The following is a 17,133-nucleotide window of genomic DNA, read 5'->3' as shown; positions in this document are numbered from 1 at the left end:
TGATATGAAAGTGTAATTTTAATGAGAATGTGGCCAACATTTAGAACTTCAAGAAATTAAATGTGTACACAGAAAATATTTAGTGAAAGCCAAACTGTGCTATATTTTAAATTCAAGGAAAGCTGATATTGACCAATTTTAATCATCAGTCATCCAAATTAAATCATTGCCCAGTAACCTTCACAGTACCTTTTGGTTAGACCCTGTGGGAAAACATTCAGCTCCACCGAGAGAGCCACGTTACAGGGCAACTTCATGGAAATAAGCCCCTGCTTCCCAGAGAACGGCTGCCCTCCTTCCATGCCCTGAAGACCCAGTGCAGGAGAAACTAGATTCCTCTGAAAGGCTCAAAGACTCAGGAACATCAAAGCACAGGATACCCTAAGATAGTCAAAGAGATCATGCTGTGAATGAATGAATGAGTGAGGAAATGAGAGATTTTCAGTTTCCAGAAAATCCACAGATCAGCGTTTATCCAAACTCCTTAACACTTTTCAAAGATGACATTCTATGTATATGCTTAGATTGTGTATGTGTTTGTCACTTGTATTTGAATTTTGTTCAACTGATAAATTGTGAGGGTGCGTTATTCAGCTGAGAGGAACTCTAAACACATAGGGCTTTGGTGAAACTGAGGTGCCAAATTAGCTTTAAAAATATCTTACATTATGGCTTAATTTCATGTTTTCATTGAAGCCCAATCGTGTTGGCCGCCATTCAATAGACTACGGAAATCTGATAGATGATGAATACAAGGATATTACAAATGAAGGAAAACTTGCCAACTAAAGGGAAACACGATGGTTATTTATACCTAAGCAGAGTACAAATGCCCTCTTTAGCTTCCTGTTACTAAAAACCACACACTCTGATCCAAAAACTCTTCCAATTTATTTGAAGGGATTCCGTCCTAGTGCATATTTTTGGGATATTATAAATGATAATCCTAATGTGACAGAGATGAAACAGAGCCTTGGAGAACATAAAATGCCCTTGTATTATTTAGAAAGAGGGGCCCTCCGGGAGCACAACTTAGCCAGCACCAGGTGCTTTTAGAAGAAAATAATTGTGCCACGTTCTTGAGTCAGAGGGTGCCCTGCTCCGAGGTTTGGCAGGTGAGCATAGTCTAGTCTGGATTTCAACCATCATTTGCTCCCTCTGCCTGGAGAATTTCCTGCCACATAAAAACTGCACAACTTTAAAAGAGGACCTGGGGGGCTGGCTCCGTGGCCAAGTGGTTAAGTTCGGAGTTCTTCTGCAGCAGCCCAGGGTTCGGATCCTGGGCGCGGACACGGCACCGCTCGTCAGGCCACGTTGAGGCGGCGTCCCACGTCCCACAACTAGAAGGACTTGCAACTAAGATATACAACTATGTATGGGGGCAGGGGGTGGTTTGGGAAATAAAGCAGGAAAAAAAAACAGATTGGCAACAGTTGTTAGCCCAGGTGCCAATCTTTAAAAGAAAAAAGAGGACCTGGAACAAAATAATATCTTCACAACTGCTTGCCAATTTATGCTTCCTAAGTAATACTCTTTGTGGTGCTCAGGTCTGAACCCCAAAAGAAAATTGGAGAAGTTAAATTGATTAACTTTAGAAAGAATGTCAAGGTAAAGCCAAGAAAGGGGAAAAAAAGAGAAGGAAAGGGTTCAAAAGTGTGTGAGAGAAGAGAAAGGGAAGTAAGATGGAAAAACCATTGAGTCTCATCAAGTAGCAGATGACATTGTCAAAGCGGGATAATTTGCCAGAGACTATTTACAGAAATGTCATGGGGATCTAGAGGAACCACAAGGGATAGTACAAGAACTCAGTGCTAACAGCATCAGAGACATTATATACTCCTGGATCTGAGGGGAGCAGAACAGAAGAGGGAGAGCCCAGAGTCCAGGACCCCCAGCTGCTTTAAGAAGAGTAGAGCATTCTGTTAATGGATACTGGCCGAATAGCCTGTTCTAGGTGACCTTACAGGGAGGGAGCCAGGAAGTATAAACCTAACTTCACTCTCCTCCTTCCCTCCAGTCTTCTGAGACCACTTCTCATTGCTCCAACCCAAAAAAGCCAGAGAGCAGGGGATCCACAGCTGTCAGTCTTACAGGCTAAGAACAGGGTGGATCAGGGTTGGAGTGGATGTAGACAGACAGATAGCCCATGGGGCTGAAGTCTGTTGGTTTCCTTGTTTTAGTAGAGGGGGTTACAGGGAGGAGGGAGAATGGGGGCCCTGCCAGCCCGTGAGACACTATGAAGAGCTAAATGAAGACAATTTTTAGGATGTATCATTGTCAGTGTGAGATTCTTCCCTTAGTTACCTATTGCTACCTAACAAATTACCCCAAAATTCAGCAGACTAAAACAGTAAGTGTTTACTATCTCACAGTTTTTATGGTCATGAATGCTGGCTTGACTTATCTAGTGCCTCTGCCCAGGGTGTCTCCCAAGGGTGCATTTAAGGTACGGGCATGGGCTTCAGTCATCTCAAGGGTTGACCGGAGAGCATCTGCTGTTGGCTCACTCATATGGCTGCTGGAAGCCTGAAGATCCATTTCTAAGGTGACTCACATAGCTGTTTACGGGAGTCACTCCTGTTAGCTATTGACTGGAAATATCAATTCTTGATGTATGGGCTATTCATAACACAGCAGCTGATGTCCCCCAGAGCGAGGGCCACAAGAGAGATGGAGACAGAAAGAGACAGCAAGAAATAGAGAGATCAGATCCTTTTATAAGCTAATCTCAAAAGTGACATTCCATCAGTTCTTTATTAAAATTTTTATTGAGATAATTATAGTGTCATATGCAGTTAGTTGTAAGAAATTATACAGACAGAGCCTACGTCCCCTTTATCCAGTTTCTCCCAATGGTAACTTCTTGCAAATCTGTAGTCAAATATCACATCCAGGATATTGACATTGATATAATCCATGAATTTTATTATATATCTCCAATTTCACTTGTACTTTGTTGCATGTGTATTTAATTCCTTACCACTTTATCACCTGTGTAAGTTTCTGTGTCTTCCACCATAGTCGAGATACTGAACAGTTCTTTCAGCACGATTCTCCTTCATGTATGTTGCCCTTTTATAATCATACCCTCCTCTTTCTCCCCATCCTACTCTGCCTCTAACCCCCAGCACCCACCAATCTGTACTCCAATACCGTAATTTTAGTTCAAAATTATTATATAAATGGAATCATATAGTATGCAGTCTCTTGGGCTTGACTTTTGTCACTCATCATAATTCTCTGGAGATTCATCCAAGTTATGTGTATCAATAGTCTGTTCCTGTTTATTGCTGACTTGCAGTCCAAGGTAGCTATGTGACACTTTTTGTTTAATCATCCACCTATCCAAGGACACTGGAGTTGATGCCAGTTTTTTACTTTTATGAACAAAACTGCTATGAACATTTGTGTACAAGTTTTTGTGTGATCGTGAATTCTGATTTCTCTGGGACAAATACCCAGTGGTGCAATTGCTGGCTAATTGCATGTTTAGTCTTATAGAAAAAAATCCCAACATTTTTGCAATATTCCTTTTGTTAGAAGTGAGTCAGTAGGTCTACCCACACTCCAAGGGAGTTTGTTACAGAAAGGCACGCACAGCAGGAGGCAGGGATTGGTGGGGGTCATTTCAGAGGCTGCCTAACACCTCTCCCTGCTACCACATCAAGGTGTTTGGAGTTGTGTCTATGTTTCTCTCAGAGATGAAAACTTCTATAAAATAGCTTTACGCTAAAACCACACAGGCCCAGATTGATTCATGTTTGTGAAAATGACTTGGTGAATTCTCCAATATTCCTAAATTTGGGATCTGAGCTCACTCTTCAGCCTTTTGATTAGGAAAAGACTTGTCTGGTCTATTCAAATACGGGATAGGTCTGTACCAGGCTAAAAAGATGGCATATATCAAATTACCATGAAGTCTTCAAGATGAGAGCTGGGCTTGGGCAGAGGCAAACTTACTTCTTCTCCTTACTATGACTCCTCTTCTGACCTACACCAGCTCTTTGGGTCCATATTAACAATTTGAACCACACCATGCTGGACAGCTCCCATCTGCCCCAAGCAGCGTCCTCTGTCCCCCGCTGGGTAATCCTGCAGAGGGCTTAAAACAGCAGTTCCACACTTGCCTCCCACCTAGTCCTCCGGTCATTTGGAGAACATAAGTGCATAAGCAGAGTGACAGTGTGGCATTTATTTGTGCCTGATTCTGAGCAAGAAAATCTAGTGAAAATTGAGTCAAATTGTCACCCATAGTGTGCACAATATTAATATTAATTTAAATGTCACAATCAAAAGTGTCCAAATAATATTATGTGATGGAGCCCAACATCTTAATAACATTCTTAACATTTTTAAAAAATGTGACAGTAAGAATAAATTTAGAAACAAATATTAAACTTAAATGTGAACATTCTATTCCAAATGAAGATGCGTTTGGAAATAGTTATTTTGTCTATTCATTGCTCTGATTGCTTCAGCTGGATGGGGCTTAACCTCACTAACGGTGGTTCTCTTAAACACTCATCATTCCCCACTCTGTCCCTCAGAGCGAGGGTCCACGGTTAAATCTTCCATAGAAATATTCCACAGCACACCTCATCCATCGATCTAACCCCAACTCAGGACATCTGACTTAGTCTCTCACCACACTCTGCTTTTGACCCCTCTTTCTCTGCTGATTATCCTCAAAGTTAACTTATATTCAGATCACAGCTTCAGACACCAAGGCAATAGGAAACAGCAGAGTGGGCATAACTGGAAATAAGGCAGGGCAGGTAATCATGGTAAGTCCTGGGAAATAAGAAAGAATTCAGACAGGTACAACCCTATTTATAGCCCAGACGTTATGATTTTTATTTTCTATAACCCACCAACCTTTTTATGGGGCTAGGTCTTCACATATGTGTTTCCTTCTTCTTAAACGTTCTCCTGCCCATGTTCACTTGGCTAATTCCTTCTTCTGGTCTCTGTTCAAACATCCTTTAACCAGAAGCCATTCCTGGATCATCCAGACCATGCTGGCTATCTGGACATACACTGCTATAGCCCTTTGTCATAGTCCTTTGCAACATCCATCTCTATTCTGATCACATGTTTAATGCCAGCCTTCTCACTAGCTCATAACCCCCAGGGAGATAGATAAAACAGTATGTTTTATTCACTACTGTATCCCCACATTTAGCACAGTTCCTGGAACCTACTGAGTATTCAGTAAATAAATTTTAGGAGGTTAGTCATGTCTGAGGGATTCAGTGATAAAAGCCAGTGAATTTCTCATGAAATAGGCACAGTTCCAAGCAGGGACCTTGTCAGGATCAGTAGATCAAAGAATGAGTAGCAGGAATCCAGTCACAAGGACTAAGATTCCAAAACACGTCTCTAAACACTAACAGAATTGCATCAGAAAGATTCTTGTCACAGAGGGAATATGGCACTGGGTACACTTGTGTGACAAGTGCTGAGGTCCTAAAAAGTGGGATATAAGACATGGATTTAATTTCCAGGAATTCTTAAGCCTAGTCATGGGAGCTAAATATTCTGAAAATTTATTTGATGCTGAGATACCATATTTTTCCACCTAAGAGCCAGATATTTTCCAGAGACCAGGCTAGTGTTGTGACTGAAGTTGGGAGCTTAGTGAGCCAACCCTGGGGATTGAAATATTGTGTACGAAGGCATCTAAGCTCACCAGGATCTTTTTTCGTTAATCAGTCATTCTTTAAGTCTCTCTTATTGCACAAAGGGATGACTAAGGAATAACCTCTTAGGGAAACCTCAAAACTCACCCTCCCTTGGCAGTCGACTTTTACAGTTCATTTTTCACTATATCACCAAAATTTTTTAACTATGTATGCATCATCCATAACCTTTAATTAATGCATTCAATTTTCATTTCAGAGAATAAATGTTCATCAAAGTTATTTATTTTTAGCTTGTCAACCTCTCAAATAGGTATATACAACCACCCCTGTGTGAGACAGTGGTGCTATATGAATATGCTATTGTATACAGAAGGATAGCTTGCTGGAGATGTTAAAGATAATATGAAACAAATACTATTTCCCTGTCTTTGGACAAGGATACCCGCATTGCAACTGACATGAAGCATCTAAGCCCTCCATGGAAGCCTCATTGACATTTCCCAACTAATCTACTTTAACTTCAAAGTTTTCTTCTTGTTAGAATCAACTACAACATTATCTTGATAACTTTAATTTCCTTTCCAAAACATCTTAAGTTAAAAGAACAAAAAGGGGAAGTAATTTTCCATCTACATGGCTAGACCAATAGAGAGTAGATAGGAGTTCAATAAAACCATTATAGTTTTTGTAATAAGATTAAATCAGCTCTTGATTGAAGTACACAAGGCACTTTTTGCCAAATTATATTAGGCCCTTGGCAATTGCCACCATTTTAAGGGAAGGGTTGTTATTGAAGGCTATTTTCCCATACTACAATTGCTACACTTTGATGAATCCTAAGTGCTACAAAATATCTCAATGGATGTCTTCAAGAAAGGAATCACTTTTCTCCTGGTGGGAGAGTCAGTTGTAAATTTTCCTGTAAGTTTTGTACAGGACTGTTAATTTTTTAAACTGAAACACTAATAAACTAACCCTGTGCTACTTCCAATAATTTTCTAAATATTAAGCAAGCCCTTCTCCCTCAGAGTCCTCCATTAGCCAGACGTTACTCTTTTTTCCAAGCATTGTGTGTATGTTCTATGGAATCTAGATTTTTCCCCAAACCAAGCAAAATTTAATATGTTACTATTTATTAAGCAATATAATATAAATCTTGTTATATAAGGAGCACTATAATTTATCTTTTAGCGTCTATTCTTATTCCTATAAATGGAATCCAAGACTTTTAAAATTGTTAACCATTACATTCCCATCATCTGGTACATAATAAATATAAAATAAAATCTAAGTTCATTGAAAATTTCATATATGTCAATAGCATTATGACTTTAACTAGGTAGTATTGTAATTTAAAAAAAAATCCTCACTTTTATCACTGTTATTTCTGGGGAAAAATAAATGAAGTCATTATTAGTATTGAGTAGTTACTTCACAAGCAACAATCCTTCATTACCTGTTAATTACAATTGGCATACGGAATCAAACTTGTCAATGACAAAAATGGTATCTAATTTTAAGAGAAAAGATTTTGAAAAATTGGCTATCATGAAAATCTTATTTTTGTTCAAATGTACCATTTGCTCTGTGTACCAAAATCTCGAGATAAAACAATTAAACTAAAAATATGCTGGTATGAATGGCTTTTAAAGCAATCTTATATTTTTAATGTTTCAGTTATTTTTTTTTTTTAATTTGAGACTTACTAACAGCCTTTTTTTTTTTTTAAAGATTTTATTTTTTTTTCCTTTTTCTCCCCAAAGCCCCCCCGGTACATAGTTGTGTATTCTTCATTGTGGGTTCTTCTAGTTGTGGCATGTGGGATGCTGCCTCAGTGTGGTCTGATGAGCAGTGCCATGTCCGCGCCCAGGATTCCAACTAACGAAACACTGGGCCGCCTGCAGCGGAGCGTGCGAACTTAACCACTCGGCCACCGGGCCAGCCCCAATGTTTCAGTTATTTTAATCAGAGTTCTTTGTTAGAAATTTAGACCGCAATCCCCACTTGAGAGAGAACATGGAACACAGCTAGCCATGGTGCTGAAGAACAGCTTTGATTTTTGACATAAGTTGAGCGTCTAGAGCTTTCTGATGGATCTTGCACTGTTCCCTAGCCTGGTTTTTCTCCTTCTCTGTGTCGAAGATCTCATCTTCTTGGTGGCTGGGCCTATGCAGCTTTTTCTTGAAGTAGGCATCCAGGAGATGTTTGGAGATTTTCACATCAGTTTCGGTGGAGGTGGCAATGATAAATTTCAGAAACTAAATTGAGGACCAAAGGTTCAATCATAAGTAGCAACCTGCTTTGGCTGCTTCCGGAAAACCACCTTTTTGCCTCTGTGGGTGACCAGTGGGGATAAACAGAATGGTCCTGGAAGTGACACGGCCTCTCAGGTTTTTGCATGCTGATGAAAGGGTTTTTGCAGTTGCTCAATAGCTTTTGAGACACATCTTCCATAGGATAATGACTAGGCATATTGCCAAGTTTAAACACATGGGTACCATCATTCTTGTTACTACCAACTGGCCTGTGTCACTAGCAAGAACCATCTCCTTTTTCTTTTCAATCCTGAATTTAACTGCTGAACATTTCCCCTTGCACATGGCTTTCCTTGGATCTGGAATAACTGCTGCTCCCCCTACGACAAAGTTTCGGCTGGAGAGGGACTTCCTTTTCTTGGGCATTTTGGCCCTGAGGTTTTTCTTCTTAGCCTTGCCACTGGCATCAGCCTTTCTTGGTTTAGGTTTCTCCTCCTTAGTGTTTGTTTTTTTCACCTTTTTTACCAGCATCTTGCAAGACAGGAAAGCGAATTACAATTTTTGACAACCCTTTTTCTTTCTTTTTACAATGCTTAATAATTAGAATTTTTAAATAGTATAATATTAGTAACATGATTTACATTTAGTTTTCTTATATTTTATTTAGTTAAATCTTGATGCTTAGATCTATTCACTTTATTTTGGGTTGATGCTACCCAATCAATCTCACATTTTCCCTTCAGGCTATACCTATCCATGTGACAAAATCCAATGCAAGCAAAGGAAACAGTAAAAACATAATGGGGCAGGGGTGGAGTTTGCAAATTAGAACCAGAGATTTTTTCACCGCCTTTAGTTAACGTTAATGCATTTCTTACAATTTAGATCATTAAAATTCTTCACAATGTTTTTGGAACCAACACTTGTGAGCATACTGTCAGTATTGCCAGCAAACATTCAATGTAAGTTTCTATTTTAATAAAAATCTTGATATGTTTTTTATCATATATATGCTACATAAAGTAAATGGGCTTTGCTAGGGTTCCTTTTTTCTCTCTATTCTAAGGAACAGGATTACCAATGAATGATGGAGTAGAATACACTGTTATTTATCTCACATGGGAGTTTGCAGAAAACAGAAAGGGCATCAAAAATAACTAGTGTTTATAGTACTTTGGAAAGTTTGTGATGAAATTACAGACTGTAGAATTAGTTAATTGGCAAAGTTGTTATAACACTAAGTTTGCATTTTTTTAAATACACACACAAAAAAGAAACTATGTATATGAGATAATCATGAGATTGATATTTGTACCTGCTATTCAATATACCTAAATGTGAGTCTTTTTCCTCCACATGTGCTATTTTTAATGCTCTATACCACCATGTATCCAGAAGGTTTTAGTAAGAGAAGTATACGATTAATGGAGAATTTTATTTTAGTTAACTAAGAAATATTACACAGGTATTTTATTAATCATTATAAGCAACCTGAGGAGAGGACATTTGTATTCATTGTTGTATGTATACTATCCCTTCACACACACTTGTTAAATGAATAACTAGTTTTCAAAGAATTAATCTTAATACTGAAAATACTCAACCCTAAAAATATAAAAAACAAAAGTTAGTATTTAGCTTATGATTCAGAAGATTCTACTAAATTTCAACTTTAGGCAACTGTAGTACATGCAATCTGAGTAGGTTCATTAGGACACATTGTGCTCCACCTTAAATTTATTCTGTTAAAAAACACCATACATCCAGCACACCTAGTTTAATGTTTGAGCTCTGTAGTGAATATTTGAAACAGAAAGAGCCAAAGTCCTTACATAGTTTTCATCACTAAAAAGGGACATATTCAGGAAAATTATGATGGTAGCAGTAGTTTTACTGTTCTCTGCCAGGTAAACACCAATAACGTTTCCAAAGCAATCTCCTGAAGATAATTCTAATCCATGACGGCTTATATGGCAAATATTTCTTTGAATGAAATTAAAGTTTTGGGTATAGAGGTAGAACTAAGAAAAAATAACGCCATAGTATGAAGTTATACAGACTTGACATCTCAGAAAGAGTGGCTGACGGCAGCATTGGGTATTGCCATGTGCATTCTTTTTTCTGAATGATTCAAACAAGGCAAACAGCTTTTATCAGTAAAATGCAGCAGACACCAAAAGTTTCGATTAAGTTCTTGATTTCATTCATTGGGAGGCTGAAGGAGTAGTCAAATATGACGACTTACAAAAAATGTTCTAGGATTAGTTCAAATTCTTATATGTGAGCTTAGCCCAGAAGTTAAGTCTAATCACAATTAAATTGGCATAGATTTTCCATCTTGAAAATGATCTAGCAAGTTGAAACCAATAAAAATGCACGTTGGGTCTGCAGTTGGATTCTGCTCATGATGGAGTTATAAGACGGAGTTATATTTTCAAACCATTAATAACATGACTATCAATAAGGAAATCACTATATTGAACTCAAAGCATTGTCATACTAAGCAAAAACATTTTCTTAAATCTTAGATGCATTATTTTTCAGGTCATTTGGTCCCTTTTGGAAAACTTCAATTTATCACCAGTCAGCATATTTAACAATCGAGTGAATTGTCACATTTATAAATAATTTACATATTGTAGGTGTATTTGATAAAGCCATTTTACTTGGGAAGAGAGTTACTATTTTTCATTCATCGCAGTTTGCTTCTGAGGGTCATTTCAATTTCTCTTAATTGTACTTAAGAATTTCTCCTCTACCACCCTCCTTGGTGTTTATTGTTGCTTTTAATGTGATTTCAGAATTTTAAATGCCTCAGTGTATTGGTAAGTAAATTTTTGAGGCTTTTCCATCTAGATCAGTGAAGTAAACAGGAGAAGTAGAGAGTGAAATTTCTTCCTAACAGGTTTTCTTTCAAGGGGGTACTGAGTTAATGCAAATTTTTCCTGAGAGCATAGTTTAGAGAATACGTATTTTATCAATACTATTAACTTGTTTGTGCTTTAACTAATATTTTCTTATGATTCATGTAGCTTTATCAGCATGATGCTTTTACTTCTATTATTTGCACTGCTATTAGGAGCAGGGAATGCTGGCTAAAGATTTTCATTACCATTTTATGGGTGGCAAACTCAAATGTTAACAGGGGCTAGGCAGGTAATATAAGGGGTGAAAATGGCCCATTGTAAAAGAATCAGAGATAATAGGGACTGAGAGAGAAAGTCTCATCCAAAGGGCTCAGCTGTCACTCAGTCTTGACCCATAATAGTCACCTATTGGGTTGAACGAAATATGTCTCTGGGTCAACTTCAGCCTGCAGGCTATCAGTCTGCAGCCCTTGTTTTAGAGATCAATTTGTCGAGGGTTGATTAAGTAACATAAACCAAACTAGGCTAGAGTCTGTGGCAAGGTGGAAGCATAGGAAGATAAACTACCCCACCGAGGGCTGGCTACATGGATGTAATACCTATGTAGCCGCAAGAGGCCCCACACTTGGACGGGCCCTGCACTGGGTTTAATGTTCTGCTGTTGTGGTCTTCAAATTCTTAGCTATTTTTTAACAAGGAGCACCACAGATTCATTTAACACAGGGTACCACAAATTACGTAGCTGGGCCTGATCTTGTTCAAGGTAACATTTGAGGCATTTGTCTCCCGTATGAGTTAATATACCTCTCTGTGAACTTAATTAACAACTGCGGAGTGTTAGAAGTGGAAGGATTAGTATGTTGTCGATTTGCTCAGTTTGGTTTCTTTTGGAAATTTGAAAGTACCTGTTTCCTCTCTCCTCCAATACTCTGTATTACCTGTCTGCAAAGAGAAGGAAACTGGCCTGAGTCATCAAACAAAGAGATGAAGGTAGAAAACCAGTAGTTCCAGCTTCAAAATTAGCTGCTTAATTTGCTAAAATACTTAAGGATTTCCCAAAGATAGACCAGAGACTTTCTTTCTTTCTTGGAATTAAATACAAAAACGAAAAAGATTTTTTTGAAAAAGTACAAAGATCAATGATATTGACAAACATGGTTGTTCCCCCCTTGGTTATCTCTTATTTGTATGTGAAATAAATTATCATTTAAATTTGTCATTAGAATTGGCCATAACACATGATTTACACTCAATGTCTGGTTTTAGAGTCATGTCCCTGCAGTGTTGGAGTAAAGTACAGTGCAGACTTCTCTGGTGTTCACTAAAAAGCCATCTAATCTTTTTGTAGATCCCTAGAGACCTGTAATCCACCAATTTCCAGCTTGTAGAAAAAGTATGAGCATTTAACTTTGAATCTGGGGAGCAGAACTCTTAGCTGGATTAATTTATTTTTCTTGCCCATCATTGTTTTAGATTTATATCCACTTTCCTGTTACATCCGCATTCCTTCGCTGTTGTACAGGTATGACTAAGTATTGTCTCCTTCCACTGAATAGGGCATAATTTGTCTTGGGTTCTACAGGCTGGCTGCATACATGACAGCACACAGTGACAGTAATTTGCACTGATCTGCCCCCACTGCTAGTCCTGCTGCTACAAATAGCAATTGATTATTATGCTGTAGTGTTATTGACTGTCACTATGAACACAAGCTTTATTTCATTTTCAAAGTAACATGCTACAGATTTGTTTAGTATAAGAGTAAAACAGGGAAATATTCATTTCTAAGAATTATTTGCAGTCACAAATGTAACTTTAAATCCTGGTCATAAAACATTTACTTTACTTTAAATCATAGGAAACAAAAACTTTATTGTGGTATTTATTTTAGTATAATGTAAATAAATAAATTCCAAGGGCCATAAGAAAATCAGTATAAAACTGAAATATTCTCCGTATTTCCAATTTCAGGAGCAATATGCACAGAAAATGACTAGATATCTTTTCATCTTTTTCTTTTTCCTCATCTGTAAATACTTCTGCTGTTCAAAAAAAAGTTGGAATTCTGTTTCATACAAATGTATTTCTTGACCTATCTGGTATTCTAAAAGTCTCAGTTCTTCCAGGATCCTAAAGTATCTCACACTTTTTACTTTTTTCCCCCACAAACTGACCAGAAAGGGTTCTTATGTTCAGAGATAAAATTATGCAGATTTGTAGAGTTAATATTTATTAATATTACATTGGTGGCAAATATATCTTAACTTATAAATCTGTGCCTTCCTAAACCACAAATTGAACTTTCTAAATCCTTTAAAGCACAACATTACTAAGTAGCAAAACTTATGTGTTTTATTATGCTATGCCATCATGAGTCTTACATGCTTGACTATTCCAGCAAGTATACTATTTCTGTCTCAAACTAAAAATTTGAATTTGTGGGGACCTGGAATTGGCCACCCCAAGATATGTCTCTTTGGCATCAGGATTATTTGAGGCTGATTGCTTTTGATAAACTGGGACAGACAAGGAGGCTCTGAGGAATGGAACTTGCCCTTTCTTAGGACATATTTACATTTGTAAGGTAAATCTCTATCTGTAAAAGGTGCCTCCCTGGCTGTACCAGGAAGAAGAAAGGAGATGACCTTCTCTCTAGAAACTCTTAATCAATACCAAAGGCAAGGACTTAAATCTGCATTTTATTGTGCTTGTCTGGTAACCTCCTGTAACTGACTTCCCTCCCCCTCCCAAAGTTGGCATTTCTTTAAGGATTAAGCATCTTTCCTTAGGCTAGGAACTGATTGCTGTGCTCACCTGTGACCGCCCAGCTCCAGACTATAGACTTGCCTCCTGCTACGCCCACCGAGACAGCAGACCATTACCTGCTGTGTCCATCAAGCACTGTGCCGACAGGGCAATCTTGTGACTATTGTTGGAGGGACATTTCAATCACATGTGAAACACCCTGTTTGGGGGTATATAACCACTATGTGCACCCCACTTCTTCGGTGCCCTTTCTTCCTTCGGGAAGAAAGGCCCCGGGCCATGGTTCCTCATAAAGCTTTGTTTAATTTTCTCTTGCTATTCTGTCTCATGTGAATTTAATTCATTCTCCGGCCAGACAAACCCACATTTGGGAAGAGGAAATGTCTACCTCCCCTACAAATTATATACAACAAGGAGTTTATAAAACAAAAATAAAAACAAAACCTCAAAGGCCTTATCTGCCTAGTGCCTTTGAACAGCTCTCTGCCTTCTGAAGATGATGCTGGAGCAAGTACAGATCATGATGGAATGGGCCACTGAATTCTTCAACATCCCTCCTGCCTGGAACAACCAGTGGGTGGGTTCTTATAGTCTGGGACAATAGAAGATTCTTAGAGATCCTGCCTTGCCATTTAATTTGGATTTATTTGGTACATTTTTCCTTAAATCTTTTATTTCTTTAAAAAATAAATAGGATGTCAGCAACATGGTGGTGTGAGCTGTTCCCTTTGTCTCTCCCTCTTTGAACTACAACTAAATGGACATTCATTGATCAGTAGAGGATACCAATATAGCACATCAGGATGCTAGAGACACACACAGCTATACATCTGAAGGTGGATGGACTAACCCCTGGGGAGCTGGTGGAGACAAGTGAGTACTCTCCAGACCCCAGCAGGTCTGTGTACACATGCAACTGCTCTCCCGGCTAGAGAGCTCATAGCACCACCACTGTCGCTCCGAGGGTGGGAGCGTCCCTTGGCGCAACTGCGGGAACAGGCGACAGCAGACCTGAACTTGAGTGTGATTGCTTACCCATTCAGTGGGAGATCTCACAGTGCCGTATGGTCCACAAGGAGCAGCTCCAGCTCGGACCAGTGGAGAGATACTACCCACCAAGCAAAATGGCTGGTGCAAACTTGGAGCAGATGGCAGCAGAACTGCACAGCCAGAAAAATGAGCTCCCAGTTACTGCAAATGCCCATAGTACTGCTGCAGCCCTGGAGGGCAGAGTGTGTCTTGGCAAGACTGTGGGAGGAGGTGGCATCAGCCCTGATCCCTGACATGATTACTCTCTAGATCAGTGGGAGAGCACATAGTCCCACCACAGTCTCAAGGAGTGGCTCTGGCTTGGAACCAGTGGGGAGGCCCTACCCACCAAGCACAACAAATGGTGTGACCTAGGAGGAGACATCAGCAGATCTGTGCACCCAGGCAAAAGAGTTTCTGGCTCCAAGAACACCCATAGTACCTATGCAGCCCTGAAGGGGAGAGCACATCTTGGCAGAACTGTGGGAGCAGGCATTGGCAGCTCTGAGCCCCCAGGTGATTTCTTTACCACTTGGTGGGAGAGGCCACAGGACCACTGTGGTCCCAAGGAGTGACCCAGGCTTGGACAGTCACTACTGACAGGGATTGCAGTGGGCTCAGAATATACAGCACCTGGCCTGCTCCATTGGCAGCAGGTGGAATCTGAGACCAGATACTATCACTATGTGATGGCACAAACCACTCCATCAAGTAGTATGAAGAAATATATTAATACTCCGGACCAGAAGGAAAAAGACAAACACCCAGAAATCAATCCTGAAGGCACAGAAAACTGCAATCCTCTGTAAATGACAGAGAACTCAAAATATCTATCATAAAAAAACTCAATGAGTTACAAGAGAACTCAGAAAACAGTTCAATGAAATCAGGAACAAAATTAATGGACAGAAGTAATTCTTCACAAAAGAGATTGATGCTATAAAGAAAAACCAATCAGAAATGCTAGAGATGAAAAACACAATGGAAGAGAAGAAGGAAAATCTGAAGTCCTTAAATAACAGAGCTGATATTATGGAAGATAGGATTAGCAATTTAGAGGGTAGGAGTATAGAAAGGCTTCAGCTGGAGGAGGACAGAGAAATAAGACTAAAAAGAAATGAAGAAATTCCATGAGAAATATCCAACTCAATTAGGAAATGCAACATAAAGATTAGAGGTCTTCCAGAGAGAGAAGAGAGGGTGAAAGGAGCAGAGAGTTTGTTCACAGAAATAATAGATGAGAACTTCCCAAACCTGGAGAAGAGCTGGAATTACATGTAAATGAAGCCAATAGAACTCCTAACTACATCAAGGTAAAGACTTTCCCCAAGGCATATATTAATAAAACCAGCAAAAGTCAATGACAAAGAAAAAATATTAAGGGTAGCAAGGCTAAATAAAATAACACACAAAGGATCCCCTATCAGGCATTCAGCAAATTTCTCAGTAGAAACCTTACAGTATAGGGAGAGTGGAATGATATATTCAAAATTCTGAATGACAAAACCTTTCAGCCAAGAATACTCTATCCAGAGAAAATATCCTTCAGATATGACGGAGAAATAAAATCTTTCCCAGATACCCAAAAGTTGAAGTAGTTCATTGCCATAAGACTCCCTTGTCCAACAAGATATGACAAAGAAGGCCCTCATACCTGAAAAAAAAAATGAGGAAGAAAGGAGTTACAGAGCCTTGAGCAAGAATATAAATAGGCAGACAAAATTATAAAATTCCAATTCTCTATAAGAGCAGATTAACAAACACTTAATTATAACTCTAAAGATAAAAGGAAGGAAAACATCAAAAATAAATATAATCACTTTATTTTAACCACAGACTCACAACAGAAAATGGAATAAGTTGTGACAACAACAACTTAGAAGGGGAAAAGAAAAGGGATGGAAACTTCTTAGACTAAGGGAATAAGAGGCTATCAGAAAATGGATTATCTCATTTATGAGATATTTTATACAAAACCTCACAATAACCACTAAACGAAAAATCAGAACAGAGACACAAATGATAAATAAAGAGAAAACTGTCATAGAAAAACACCAAACTGAATTAGCAGTCAGAAAGACATGGGATGAGGAACAAGAGAAATACAAGACCTAGAAAGCAAGCAACAAAATGGCAGTAGTAAGCCTTCATATATCAATAATCATTCTAAATGTAAATAGATTGAATTCCCCAATCAAAATACACAGAGTGGCTTGGTGGATTCAAAAACAAGATCCAACAATATGCTGCCTCCAGGAAACACATCTCAGCTCTAAAAACAAACACAGGCTTAGACTGAAGGCATGGAAGACAATATTCCAAGCTAATAGCAAACAAAACAAAGTAGGTGTTGCAATACGTATATGAGAAAAAGTAGACTTCAAGACAAAACAGGTGATGAGAGACAAAGAGGGGCAGTATATAATGATAAAAAGGACACTCCACCAAGAGAACATAACACTTATAAATATAAATACAACTAACACAGGAACACCAAAGTACATAAAGCCACCACTAATTATCCTAAAAGGAGACATTAACAAAAAGACAATAATAGTAGGGGACGTTAACACC

The 17,133-nt window shown here is 38.7% G+C and overlaps 1 pseudogene; it reads right to left on the bottom strand.

Moving 5' to 3' along the window:
• Window positions 1-7,603: 7,603 nt before the first annotated feature.
• On the bottom strand, window positions 7,604-8,114 carry LOC111768825 (large ribosomal subunit protein eL6 pseudogene; annotated as a pseudogene).
• Between the last annotated feature and the right edge of the window lie 9,019 nt (window positions 8,115-17,133).

Source organism: Equus caballus, chromosome 18 (genome assembly GCF_041296265.1).
Source record: "Equus caballus isolate H_3958 breed thoroughbred chromosome 18, TB-T2T, whole genome shotgun sequence".
In the NCBI taxonomy this organism is placed as follows: Eukaryota; Metazoa; Chordata; class Mammalia; order Perissodactyla; family Equidae; genus Equus; species Equus caballus.
Note: the sequence above shows the minus strand (reverse complement) of the source record. Positions and strands in the feature narration are given on the sequence as shown.